Raw genomic sequence first — 14,322 nt, 5'->3', positions numbered from 1 at the left:
CTTTGCTTCCACCAGCAAGGCCTTAGGGAAATGGTGTCTGTGGCAACATAGCTTCAGTCCTATGGAAGGTTTTAGGAGATGGTGACCAACTTTGAATAAGGCCAAAATTTGTGAGAATGCTGCATACTGATAGGAAATCATGAGAATCTGAGAATGCCCCATATCAGCTATGGATGGAGTGAAGAAGAGAGCTGATGGAAAAGAGAGAGGATAGATGGAGCAGGGGATGGGGCTGAAATATGAAGCAGTAACTCATGGGGAGTGGCCATTGAAACAAGAGGTCATGGGAGTTGGAGTGGGAGCCTGGAGATGTGGAAAGGATTGGGTGGAATGAGAGCCAAAGGAAGAACACAGCAGGGAGGCAATGGGAAAGGAAAGGAAAGGAAAGATAGGTTAGCACCAGGGAGATGAATTCAAGTGGAAGAGCAGCAGTGAAGATGGGAGATTGTGCCTTTGGTAAAGAATTGGAGGCAAGTGTGTAAGTAAGTAAGTGGGGCAGGTTTCAGTGAGGTTGAGCTGGATATGTCTGTTTATCTTAGAGTTTTATGTTGCCCCTATTGGTTCAGTTTGTATGACCTCAATCCTGCTCAGCTTTACACACACATGTAAATTTACTCATGTGAATAATCCCATTGACTTTATGAGTTAGCATTAAAATGGCATGTCAGAGTCAAAGGTTAATAATAAAAACAGTTTATTTTGTAAACTGCTTAAGTATATAGAGCTCACGAAAGGGGCTGAGCTAAAACCCAGAAGCTGAAGACTTCTAATTTACCCCTGTAAAGGTCTGTGAACCATCTAAATCCCCTGTAAGGCCACAGTTCAGTAAAGCACTTAAACATGTGCTTAAATCCATTTCTGTGCAACAAAGCACTCAAGCACATGCTTGAATGCCATTGAAATCAATGGACTTTAAACACGTGCTCAAAATTAAAAATGCTTAAATGTTTTGCTGAATTGTCCGTAGGATGCATAAACCTAGAACTGACCTTCTGCACAGAGGTGGATTTCAACTGTAGAAACAGGTCCAACATGGCAGCAATAGCGTGAGCTTCTCTTACAATGACCTGCTGATGTATTTCACCTTTGGTCTGAAAGGATCACATTCTATCTGAATGCTTGTTTAATTTTTCACCTTTGTGCTGAGACTGCCCACAAGCCCCTAAATTTTCAGAGTTACATGGGGATTTATCCAGCCAAATCCCATTAGAATCAATAGGAATTGGGCAAATAAATACACTGCAATTCTTTGTGAGCATAGGGCAAGGTTGCCAGTTATTGCCACTTGTGATGATGATTTTTGTAATACAGACACGTGTCCACTGGGAACTGAACTGAGACCACCAAGTTATTTCACATATTTGTATATTTTCTATGTTTACATGCAGATAACTTCAAAGAGCTGTGGGTTGATGACTTCTAGTCCAGTGTTAGCAGTCCATCTACTCTCCATCTCTTGTTCTTTCCTTTCATAGTCTCAGCAACAAAAAATGGAGGTGTAAATAGAAATTCCAACAATGAGGTCTGTTGTTGAGCTTGTAATGCTCACTTGAAAGGAAGCTGTCTGGAGTGTGAATGGAGCAGCCACTGCCTAGCAGTAGCAGGGAAACAGATGACTTGGCACTGGAGAGTAGCAACCAGCAGGGTGCATATGCCTAGTGTAGTGACAAATAATGGTTAATCTGGCCAGTTGGAGGACTAAACGAGAGTACATTGTTTAACCCTGTAACCGTAACTAAATTGGAACCTGAAAAGAGTTTATAATCATCTGGCTGCTACCCCGTATCAGAGGCTTAATAACCACATAGCTGATTTGAGGTTCAGATTTAAGGTAGCGAGTTGATTTATTACTTAGTAGTATTATCTTCTTTTGCAGATTAATTGTGTTGCAGAATGATAGAGTATATTGATTAAATTGTTGTTTGAATTCCTCTGCTGTGTTTTGCTGTGAACTCAATTTTCACAAGATCAGTGCCCTATGATTGCCATTACATGATGATTGTCTGATACTTGTGAGTTATCGGAAGAGATAAGAGTTAATGTTAACTTGTTAGCTCTATTACTCTATTTCATATTATATAGAGGATCTTAATCCAATAATGTATCTATATGTATCAAATTCAGTAACTACTGTGTTTGTATCTTTATCTGAATTGAAATTCACTAATTGGCGTATTCACATCTAGTATTTTAGAACTAATTAATAAGTTGCACTTCAAATACAGCAGAAGAGATACTGGTTTCAAACAATGCAAAGAACAATTTTTGTTCTTTTTTAATACAATACCTTGTTCCATTATAAACAAATGAATACACTGATTACATTTATACATTATAGACTAACTTCTTTAGCCTCATTATCGCTTCTGTTATTAATATACCCTGCATTTATGTGCTCTACAGTCTACATTTTGCAGACATGTACTGTAGTTCCTTATTAAAATAATATGCTGTAGCATCAACATTTCTGTAGTTTGAGAGTTTGTTAATATTTCAATTACAAAACCTGTATTTTTTAGGACAAAAAAATATCCTACAGAGTGAAATTTGACATACAAGCACCCCTAACCTATAAAAAAATCAGTATGAGTATCAGTTACTTTTTAACACATCTTTTTTCCCAAAAGGAGATTTCCTAGAGAGGGAAGGATTGTATATTTGAGGAAGATCTTTCAAAAATGAAAATTCTCTTATCTATTCCTTAATGACTTCTAGTATCTTTACTAGCATTAAAGTAAAACTAACTAGCTGGTAGTGATTTCATCTTTTATGTTCTGTCTGAAAACCATAGTATTTTCCAGTCCTCAGGTAACCCTAATGTTCTTTGATATGGTGCAAAGTTTAGACAAGTAACTACTATTTCCTTTATTTCTTTCAGGACCAGCCAATTCAAACAAGAATTGATTTAAAGAGATGTACAGTATTTTGTCTGTTGACTTACACTGGATGCTTCAGAGGAAGGTAAGAGACTCCCATAATGCACCTGACCAAAGCTGGCCCTAAGCATGTGCCAAGTGTGTGCTCACATGGTCCCCCAGTGCCAGTTCAAGCACATTTGGAGCACACTACAAAGGTAATGTAGTGGTGGGTTTTTCCCCCCCTTCCCACTGCCATCCTCATTCCCTACACATATGACATTACCGAGCAGTAGATGTCAGCCTGGCATTTAAGACTGTCACTGGTGGGGTGGAACTGGCTGCAACTCCGGATTTGGTAAGATTGCCTGACGTGACCTATACATGCCCACAGCTTTCCACACTTGATGGTCTGCTGTGACTCTCACCATCCTCGCCTTGAAGGATTATCTTCAGTGGCCAACCCTTTGCTTTTCCAGTAATCAGCACTCTTACCCATCTCCATCACTCACAACCACCGTTGCTAATTGTCACAACCCTCTGTGGCTCCCCAACAAGAAACACCCAGATTCTTCCCCACCTGACATAAACATCCTGCTATCCCTTAATGTACTTCCAACACACCCAGTTGCCAAACCTTCATCATCGCCCCCTAAAATGTGCTGCAAATGTTCCACATGCTGTGCTTTGCATAGGGCTTCACAAAACCTAGACCAGCTCTGCATCTAACTTGTTGTGCAGCACTGTACTGTGGGGGATTTCGTCCTGACATCAGTTGGTTATCTTCCTCATCTTATGCCTTGAAACAGTGGTAGTAATTGGTTTTCTAGCTAATGTAACTTCTGATATTATTCTGATTCACACACACGTGCCTATTGCTTTATTTAATCATACTAATTTATATTAACTTTAAATATTTAATCAAATAGTTGCATTGATAATATCTTACAGTGGTAACTTCAGTAGTTCAGTAATATGTCGCACAAACATGATTTCATGATCTGTTGTAAATGTTTGCCTGCTAATTTCATGGAGGGTAAGCAAGAGCTGCCAACCTGACTTACCTGCAACATTAATTATGTTATATATGGTACCTTTCTTATGACTTTTCCAAATTAAATGACCCTAGTCTATAAAGGTCAGATATTCAAAGGTGCTCAGTTTTGGTCTACCTCTGCTCCCACTGAAATCAATAAAGTTTTACCACTGATTTCAATGGGAGCAAATTTAGGCCAACAGTGAGCACTAGAAAATCCCACACAACCTCTGGTGACATAAAAAGCTTCCTGCTCCTTAGCAAAGCCTCTAGTAAATGGTGTTGTCTTTTCCTTGATGTTTTCTGATTCTTCAATGTCCTTCTGGGAACGAGATGTCAAACTGAATGCAGCAGTTCTAGATCATCTAGATTTCTTTTTCCTGAGAATAGCAAAGAGAGAATGCGTGTGAGAGACCGAGACATATAGGCACTCAGGAGATCCAGCTAAAAAATCCTTAGCTGGGGATACAGCCAAGAGGACAGAAATACTGAGATTTATGTTTTTCCTGTCTTTTAAAATGTGTTACAACCCTGGCTGAGCTCTCTGTAAGGGACCCAGCCTTTGTATCCCACATGCTTTCTAAGTTTACTGGGTCTAAGCAGGGTCACCTCACCTAAAACAAAAGATGTGTATGAAACTGCCCAGGAACTTTTGTCTGAGTATTGCTTTGGGAGGGTTTTGTATGTGGGGGAAGAGGATCACACAGAAATTGAGAACAGACAAGAACGGAGAGAGAAGGACTGGAAAGAAAGCCAAGAAGTAGCCAGTGTTCATAGTATGACCATGGGAAAAGCTAGAGAGAAGGTTTAAGTGGCTTGGGGGCTGTAAGCTAAGAAACTGTTCCTTTTGTTCTTGGTTCCTTCTGCATTCAGACACACAGCACTTTGTACATTCCTTGTAAAAAAAACAAAACAAAAAACAACCTCCCTTCCCCCCAAAAGACACCAAGATTGATAGTCTGATATTTTCTTTGATAAAATTTCCTCTTGCAACTGGAACATCCTCAGGGTTCCGAATTTTGACTAGCTGGTCGGGTCAAAAAGGGACAACAATAATTTAAACATTAAAACATAATTTAAAAATTACCGAGGTTGCCTGACTGACGTGTCCACAAAACAGATATAAATAGGACAGCTTATTTTGCATCTCACAATCACACATTCAGTAATGCATCTTAATGAAATGATTAGCAAATTGACTTAAGCTCCTAAGTCCTGTTTTCAAAAGTGATTTAGATATCTAGGGCCAGATTTTTAAGGGTAGTTAGAAATCTAAAGATTTAGATAGGTGCCTCGTGGGATTTTCAAAAGCATGTAAATTCCTAATTCCCAATGATAAAGTTAGGTGCCTTTTAAAATCCCACTAAGTGCCTATCGGCATCTTTTAAAAATCTGGTCCTTCAGCCTTGCAACATTGAGCAGAACAATGCCTAAATACCTTTAAAAGTTTGAAAATGAGGTTTAGGCTCCTATGTCATATACCTGCTCTTGAAAATTTTGCCCTTACTTTACAAAAAGCTCCACTGATTTCACTGAGACAATTGCAGAGTAAAGGACAACTCAACGTGAGTTATTGGAAGCTGACAATACATTAGGATATTCAGTATGTGAAGGGAACAGAAGTGTTGGGAAGGACTGCCAAATTTATCAAAATTGGGCTTTTCCATTAAAAAAAACAAACCCTTAGCTTTTAAATGATCTTTTATCTTTCATGCCTTTTCTGAATGGTTGATTCCTCTAGATCCATGAAGATCTACAAATCAAAACTTTTTTTCCTATCCATTGCATCTTGAGCAATAGGCTTTAAAAATTGTTTTACATAGAGAAAGTCCTGGCAAATAGTGTAACTTCATTAAGTAAATTCACTTTTGTGCCTCAAAGTAAATGGAAGTGATTGATAGTTCTGTTAACAGGGTGTGTGCTTTGTGATGCAAGTTCTACATCCAACAGCACCTACGCAGCCATACAGCCAAATGGGGTTTATCCTCTCATGTGGTTCACGATTCCCATAACAAAAAAAGTCTTTTAGATGATGCTAAGTATCTGAAGAAAACTCACAAAAGCAAGGAAATTGTCAGTGAAGGATTAATCTTCTCCTACCTGAGTATAACAGGTGTTGATGGAGAACATTAAAGTGGCACCCCCATAGTGTCTCAGTATGGGAAGTTTAATGCTTAACTATGAATTTTCGGCTTTTGTGTTTTGGTTTCAGAGTTTAACCCCTACATAGCTAAAGAATCATGCTGGGTTTCAGTTATTTTGTTTCCTCCCTAGCCTCATTCCAGTACTGATGAGCCCTAGTCTGACTATATATGGCTGTGTGCATCTTGCTTCCACTGACTACAACCAGAATATATGCTAATATTTTTTGCACCAAAAATGTGGGTTGTAAATGACCCCAAAAAGTTTAATATTGTTTTGTGATTCCTGAATCATCTCAATTTTCAAAAAGTGTTATCATTAACACAGTAAGTTTTTTGGATTAACAGTTGTGCATTATAATTTCTTATGAGACAACTTTTCTGTGTTCAATTATTATTTTTTTTAGAGTTTATTATACCAGGTGATTCTCTTGTTCCAACTTTTGTTTTTTATGAGTAAGTTTGTCTAGTCTAGTGATTAGAATTGTTTGTCCAATTGCTCAGGGTTTTTTCCAGGCTCTGTTACAGACTTGCTTTCTGACCTTAATCAAGTACTTAATTACTCTGTGCCTCAGTTATTCAGTCTGTAAACTGGGGATAATGGGTAAAATGTTGCCCAAATCATGTTTGAAAATGGGATTTAGGCTCCTGGGGATAGATCCAGAACAGAAATATAGTCTCAGTGTTGCAACGCCTAATATTTTGGCACCCTGCTTCCTAGTGGGATCCACAGCCCCAAGTTAGGCACTAGATGCCCTATACAATGCATGAGGAGAATTAGACACCTAAGAATGGGATCCACAAACGCCAGCATGCTGAGCAGGGAGCCACCTTAGCTAGCCAATAGGAAATGCTCAGGAGGGATGTTTTGCCTAAGCCATGCCATTAAAGAGACTTAAGAGGCTAATTCTGGACCAGATAGGTGCCTCCCTCTGATTGAGATTCACATCCATGAACCCTTTCCTGGAGTGCCTAACTGAGTTTCTAATAACTGCGGAGCAGGTGCCTTTCTTTTATTGAGTAGTTAGAGTACTCAGCCAGGATGCAGGAGACTGGGGTTCAGTTCCCCCTGTTCTGCCCTATTCCCCCAGAAATTAGAGAGAAATGAGCATGATAGCTGACAGTTTTCAGGGTGGGTGTTTAGGGGAACGGGATGCAGCATGTACTTGGTGGGTGCAGGAAGGGGGGCAACAGCGGGGCTGAGAGAGGTATAAGATGAAGTGTGTGAGTGCGTGAGGGGAGTTATACTGTAACTGTGTCTGCGTACACTGCAGAGGATGAATGGCGGTTGTGCAAGATGGGGTCCAATATGTACATGAATATATACGCATATATCTATATATATCCCACAACCTAGCCCTTCTCCTCCTGCCCCCATGGAAAAATTAAATTAAAACATCCCCTTCTTCATCTGCTAATGCCTTTTTGTCTTGCTTGCAGCCGTGTTAGTCCTGGGACATTAGAGAGACAAGGTGGCTGAGGTAGTATCTTTTATTGGACCACCTTTTGTTGGTGAAAGAGACAAGCTTACACAGCACTCATCTTCAGCTTTTGGGTTGTTGGTTTTTTCAGGTTTTTTTTTTTGTCTTGGGTTAGTCATTGTATACATGGGTTGGGTAGTTATTTGTGGGGTTATGTTTGTGGAGGTTGGGAGTGGAGGGGAATTTTATATTAGATTTGTTATACAAATAGGTCAGGAATGGTAGCCAAACACTGCATTTCATTGCAAGCCAGATTTGGGCTTCTTTTCATGAGAGGTTGCAATAAACCTCACTGTTATCTATTCCACTACTCAGAGGCCCATTGGGGCATGTTTTTCCATTGCTAAAGGATTCCATGTTTGTCACACGGCCAAGCTATTTTGAACCAAACCATTTTGGATATGGAAGTTCCATGTACTTCTGAATGTTATTAAAAGGGTTGGCTGTATCATACAGGCGGTTAGAACAGCAAAACGTTCAGTAACTCTTTGTGTGGATGACTGTAGGATGGCTAGCATGGACATCTTGCTTGTTTGTCTAGGGCAGCACAACTTGTAGAGCTGGCCTTGATCATTCAGTGCACTATATGTACCTTGATATTCGAAATGCTTTGTCTATGTGATTACTTTCCCCTGGATAGTTAGGGATATATTTAGGATCCTAACGCATGCAGTGTACTTCCCATGCAAATTAAAGGCTTTGGATGCACCTTTATTGTGATATTGCAAAACAAAATGTTGCTAAAGTTAAAGCACGGGCACCGGAAGGACTGCAAAAGCAGGGGGGCCAAGCAACCAAAACATCTTGCTCTCAGAGCCCTCGACAGAGCACCTCCCACCACACTGACCCTCCCAGAGCCCCTGCCTCCTCTACTCTGATCCTTACCTTATTTTCCCTGCTGTGAAGCTATCTGTCCTGCTTCCCAGACCCACGTGGTCCTTGACACTGAGAAGAGCTGCCTCTTTTAGCAGTTTTGGCAGCTAGCAGGTGAAGGCACAAGATGCAGCACAAGGCAGAACAGGATGCGGGTGTTAGCCAGGCTGCGTCATACTCCCTCCCAGCCATGAACGTGTTCAGGTTTTAAAAAATAGGGGACAATGGCCCTTTGGCCCTGCGGTCTCCAGAGCCTATGAGTTAAAGCTGTTCATGTAATTCAAGAGAAAATGCATCATTAAGCACATCTGTGAAAACAAAATCAAACTCTGTAAAAACTGGTTGTGATTTCCAGTATTTAATTTTAACAATGTTTCTGAACAATGGATTAAATGGAAATATTCTCCATGACCAGTCCAGCACCCAACCAACCTTAACTCTGCCCCTGGATTTATGTTGATATTTTAGGTGCTGATCTTCCTTTGACATTCATTGTCGTCTTTCTTTTGGCTTTTAAGCGAAATAGGGATTTTTTTTAGTGCTACAAATGTAGATAACTGAATCTGCTATCTTTTTCTGTACCATCAAGTTTAGTGGTTCATTACAATATTAATATTCTTGCTTAAGTGTAACATACACATCCTTATGAACTAGAGTAAAATACAGTAGCACTGTTAATATTAATATTTGTCTGCTTAGGGGTACATGGGGATTATTCTGCTTGCTATGAAAAGGTTGCAGTTTGGGTGTGCTTATATAATATTGTAACATCAGGGATATTTAAAGGAAAAATTCAACCCATATTAATGCCATCAGAGCCTCACACAGCAGCGCCTGCCTCTCCTAGAGTTCTGGCAACAGATGGCCCTGACCACCTCAAGAACACTCAAGGCAGGTGTACAATGGAAACTTTTGCCAATAAAGCACTGGTGGTGAAGGGTGATTTTTTTTGTTTTTTAATACAACATTTCTATACCAGCAAAAGCCTTCGTTTAGAAGCACTTACACCTGTAAAAGTGCTTTGGGGAACCAGTATAAATTATGCTGGCAAAAGCACTTTCTTTTGCTGGTGTAAGCTGTACTTCCACTAGGACAGTTTACACCATTGTAGTTGTACTGGCAAACCTTCCCTAGAGTAGACAAGGGCTCAGTTTCCATTTCCCAGCCTCTCTCTCTAACCGTGCACACCGGTAGCCCAACCACTTGCAGAGGAGAAGCCCATTACTTTATGATGATGGGCAGTATAGAGAAATCTGAGAGAGTGGAAGAGATGATTTTTAGGTAGTTTTGAATTGTTCAGGTATCTTTGTTTTCTGGAATATATATTATTGTCTCATGCATGTTCTCTTTCTTTTTCATACAAGGACAGTGAGAATGAGGCAGAAGATATGTGAGGAGGAGGAAGGAAGGGCAAGTGAGAGTGCGTGGTGGAGAGGAGACAATGGTGAATATAAGGGTATGGAATAAATGAGGAGTGGGGTAGAAAGGAGCAGGAATGAATGAAATTAAAAGGGTAGTTGGAATTAGAGAAGATATACAATAAGAAAGGAAGAAAATGAGCGTACAAGAGACTTTGCTGATAAGTTTTAAATTTGAGTTTGGGCAGTCACTTTTTCACACACAGGAAAAAGTAATCTAGAGAGAACATTAGTCACTATTATGCCTCCAAATGATAAAATGGCAGCATTGATGTACTACCCACCAGCCATTCAGAATGCTGTGGTCCAGTGCCTAGAGCATAGCAATTGGAGGCAAGAGATCTGATTCTCTTCAGAATTCTGTAAATAGCTGCTGCCTGACTTTGAGCAAGTTATTTAACCTGTCGGGACCTCATTTCCCTGACCAATAAAAATGAGGGCGATTGTAAAGCAACTTTGAGAAACTTGGATGAAAACTGTTTAATAGACATCAAGTATTATTATTTTCCATTAATTAATTAATCCATTGTTGTCTACTGATATTTTACAAATATTTTTATGGAAGCCGTAGCAATGGGAGCTGCATACTTGACTGCCGAACAATGTTCCTTTTAATTAGAAGAGTACAAGAGTGTCTAGAAAATTACTTTTCCTCTGAAAAATATGAAAGTGAATCCCTATTTTCCTTTGTTTGCAAATAATCCTGTTAGCTAAATTAGAAACCTAACAAATCAGGTGAGAAATCTAATTATAAACAATGTACATGATCCAGTGCTGATCAGAAGTTCTAGTTCTGCATGACCTTTAGCTACTTATTTGAATCTCTTTTACCTGACATAACCAATGAATTCCAGTTATAGTCAGACAAAATGATTTCCTAAAAAGTAAAAATGGTGAAATAGATTAAATGGATTTGTGTAACATATGGAGAAGATTGTTCCCAGGTTGAGACTTTATGATGCTAATTTTCAACTGAACTGGATTTTCAATAGCTGGGTTATGCACCCCTGATGATAGGTTTTATAATACAAATGCTGCCTGAACCTTTCCTTTTTCGGTCAAGTGAATGATATCGTTATAGTAACATGTTGCCATTAAAATGGCAAGACACACAGTTAAACCAGGGAAATAAATAGGAATTAAATGATATGGGTACTATTCTTGACACTGGTCTAAATCCTACTTCCTTTGTCATGAGAGTAATCCTACTGATGTCAATATGTGACCCAAGCACACAGTCCCACTGACTCAGTGTGACCCTGGGCAAGTGATTTGGTACTCACATGTGCTCTCATTAAAGTCAGTGCTGTTGTTTTCAAAGGCAACATGATTGGGACAATCTTATGGCTATTACATGAGTGCTTAGTATCAATGAGCAAACCAGGAGTACTCCTAAACTGTGGCCTGAATTGACTAGTTGTGGTTGTGCATCTTACATCAATGGAGACTGCACCATGGCTGCAAACTTCTCAAAGTGCTTTCCTCTGCCAATCAGCATAATTTCCACTGTTGTGCTCAGCTTCAGCCAGCTGTTCTTCATCCAGAAGCTGGTCCATTTAAGCACTGGATCGGTTTAGTGACAGTGCTCCTGTCATGTTCTGAAGCATAGGTAGAGCTGTGTGGCATCTGCCTATTGTTCCCTTTGTACAGTGCTGAGTCCACTATTTGGTACTCAAGTAATAATGGCATGGCACAGAAGGGAGCCAACCTATTTCATGAGAAGCCCTATAAAATCTGAGGAAATTCTTAAGAAAACTTCTGCAATGTATCAGCCACTTTCTTTTTAAGTTTGTCTTCAAATATTCCTCTGAAGGGCCAGTCCTGCATTGACTTCAGTGGAAGCATTGAGTATGCATGGGATGCAGGATGGGGCCCCAGGATCTTACCCTTTCCAAAACAAGCTCTATGCAATAGATAATAAAATGTTTAACTTTCCATGCTGCAAGGAAAAATACACTCTGAATGTATGAAATAATGGGGTGGCTTTTCTAGTTTTCACATGGAAAAACTTGGATTATTGTGCATGTTGTTCTGTGTCAGTAATAAAAGACAGGGACTGATCCTGAGATTCTAATGTTCTCAGTGCAGGAGTATTGGGTGCTCAGCGGCTTTGAGAAACAGGCCCATATTTATATTATTTAAAGATACATATGATGAAATATGACAGTGTAATCTAATCCCTCTGTAACTGTTTGGAAGAATGGATGCTAAAATAGTCTCCTAGTTAAGTTCTTAGATAACCCCAGTAATGTTTTATTTTAAAACATCCTGTTATGTTTGTTGATATTTCTTGCCTATGTAAAAGTCTTAGGCCTGGTCTACACTTACCTCGGAGATTCGGCAGCAGTCAACCGGAGTTACGCAAACTACACAAAAAACTTGCATAACTCCCTTCGACTTCTGTGCTTCTGTTCTGCACGCCGTCTTCACTGCACTGCGCCGATGGGAGCCGCGTTCCCGTCGACGCAGCGCTACACCACTTGAGAAGGTGGTCTTAATACGTCAATTTCTGGATCGACTGAGCGGGTCTTCACTGACTGCTCAGTCGATCCAGATAAGTCAATCTGATGGCGGCGAATTTGCCGCCGTCAGTGAAGACATAGCCATAGTATATAACAACATATCTGAAATAGAAATACCAGCTTTTTGTTTGTTGTTTTTACCATTTTAATTATTCTTAAAGCCTTTTGTTTTTGTTTTTTACTGATTTTTACTGAAAATGTCCTGGGTTGTACAAAATCCATCATTTGTTTTTTTACTGATTCCCTCTTCTCCCCCTCCGCACCCAAATTTTGGTAGTGCTGGAACTCCTTGCCCTGAAATGAGAGATGACACATACCAAGTGTTCTCGCTCCTTCTGAAGCAGGGAACTGGTCCAGTCTCTGGGCGCGGGGGGTGGTTCCTACGTGTAGAGTCTCCCCACCAGACAGTACAGTGTGGCTGACAGAAGAGGGTAACTGCTGGTGAGCTATTGGTCAGCAGGGGAAAATATGCAGTGAGACTGACAGGGAGCCAGATCCCAAAAGTCAAGACTGTTCAACCGCTGCAACGACAGGCCTGCAGGGAGCGGAAGGCACTAGAAGCTGCCATGTCTGGTTGGTGTGGACCTGAACTTCCTTAACTTCTACATCATGGAGATGCAGAGTGGCAGCATCGAGACCACTGCCAATGAGTACAGCCACAGCTTCACCCTGTAAGTACTAGGTACCCTTCACCTTCTCCCCCCCCACAGTGAGTACTGGCCCCCATCCCACCAGGAACCCCTTCACTGCCCCACAGATATCTAGCACCCCACCATGCTGGGTACTTCCTAGCTCCTACCGATGGCTGCACCCTGTGACTATTGTCCCCAGTGATAGCCCCTGTGAACAGCTGGGCCCTTCAGTGCTGTTTGAGGGATGGACATGCCCCTGGAGAGCAGACCCAGGTCACAGAGCTTGGTCTGCTTCTCTTGCTGGACAAATCCTCCAGTATTAATCCTGATATTTACCCAGAAAACCATGAAGTTAATTTTTTCCACCAATTTTCACCCATTTTTTTTAAATTTTAGTAATAAACACTGACAAATTCTTGGGAAATTTTAAATAAAATCCCAAAGCAAAAGGGCCTTAATTATTCTGCACTATTAAATAGTTCTAACAGGGATTTTCAGGTAGGCCTTGTGATCCATTTTATACCTCTTTCAATGGTCATGTATGTGTTCAAAAGTTATCCATACTCTGATCATTTTAAAATAGATAAGCCATTGTAACTCTACCTCAATAAAGAGCAAAGTCTTCCCCTCACACAAATTTGAAAAGAGTTGTTCTGAATTTGTAGAAATCTTTGATTAATTCCTGGAGGGTAGAATCTGAGGGCAGGTCTACACTTAACCGCTGTATCAGCGCTGCTATGCTGCTGTAGCATTTTAATGAAGACCCTTTACGCTGATGGCAGAGAGCTCTCCCATTAGTGTAATTAATCCACCTCCCTGAGAGGTGGTAGCTGTTTCTGTGGAAGAAGCTTTCCCACTGACATAGCGCTGTATATACAGGGGGTTAGGTCAGTATAACTATGTTGTTCAGGGGTGTGGTTTCTTTTCTCACCCCTGAGCGACATAGTTGTATCAATTATAGGTCTGTAGTGTAGACCAGACCTGAGATGCTAATCTCCTTTCCCCTCCCTACCTTCTTTCCTTTCCTTGGTTTTTTTTGTTTTTGTTTTTTTGTTGTTGTTGTCTTTTTTCTCTTCTTATTTGGGGTAAGGAGGGGAATAATAAAATATAAATAAAAAAAAAAGAGAGTGAGACAGCAAAGTATTCCAAGGTGAAACCATAAGTGGCCACCCAAAGGAGCAGCAAAAAAACCGTTAAAGACTGGCATTTAAAAGACCCACAGAAACATTCAAACAGATCCCTTAGGGTGGATCTCTTAAGTCTCTGTGGAGTCCTGTTGATTGAAATAAGAGTCCATCCACATGTATCCAATCACAGGACTGAGAGCTCTAAAGTGGTTATTTATTGACTATTGGAGTTGGGGA

At 40.3% G+C, this 14,322-nt stretch overlaps 1 protein-coding gene across 1 annotated transcript in view; it reads left to right on the top strand.

Annotated features, from left to right (window-relative positions):
* TLR2 (toll like receptor 2) overlaps positions 1-14,322 on the top strand; it is a 147,314-nt gene that overhangs the window by 36,838 nt on the left and 96,154 nt on the right. Inside the window, exon 3 of the transcript XR_010920505.1 lies at positions 2,879-2,961. The gene's annotated coding sequence lies outside the window, so the exon portion shown is untranslated. The remainder of the gene's footprint in view (positions 1-2,878; positions 2,962-14,322) is intronic.

The sequence above is a fragment of the Emydura macquarii genome, unplaced genomic scaffold, assembly GCF_026122565.2.
Source record: "Emydura macquarii macquarii isolate MOO-44397 ecotype Brisbane River unplaced genomic scaffold, CSIRO-AGI_Emac_v2 contig_1363, whole genome shotgun sequence".
Lineage (NCBI taxonomy): Eukaryota > Metazoa > Chordata > Testudines > Chelidae > Emydura > Emydura macquarii.
This window is presented reverse-complemented; position numbering and strand designations above follow the sequence as displayed.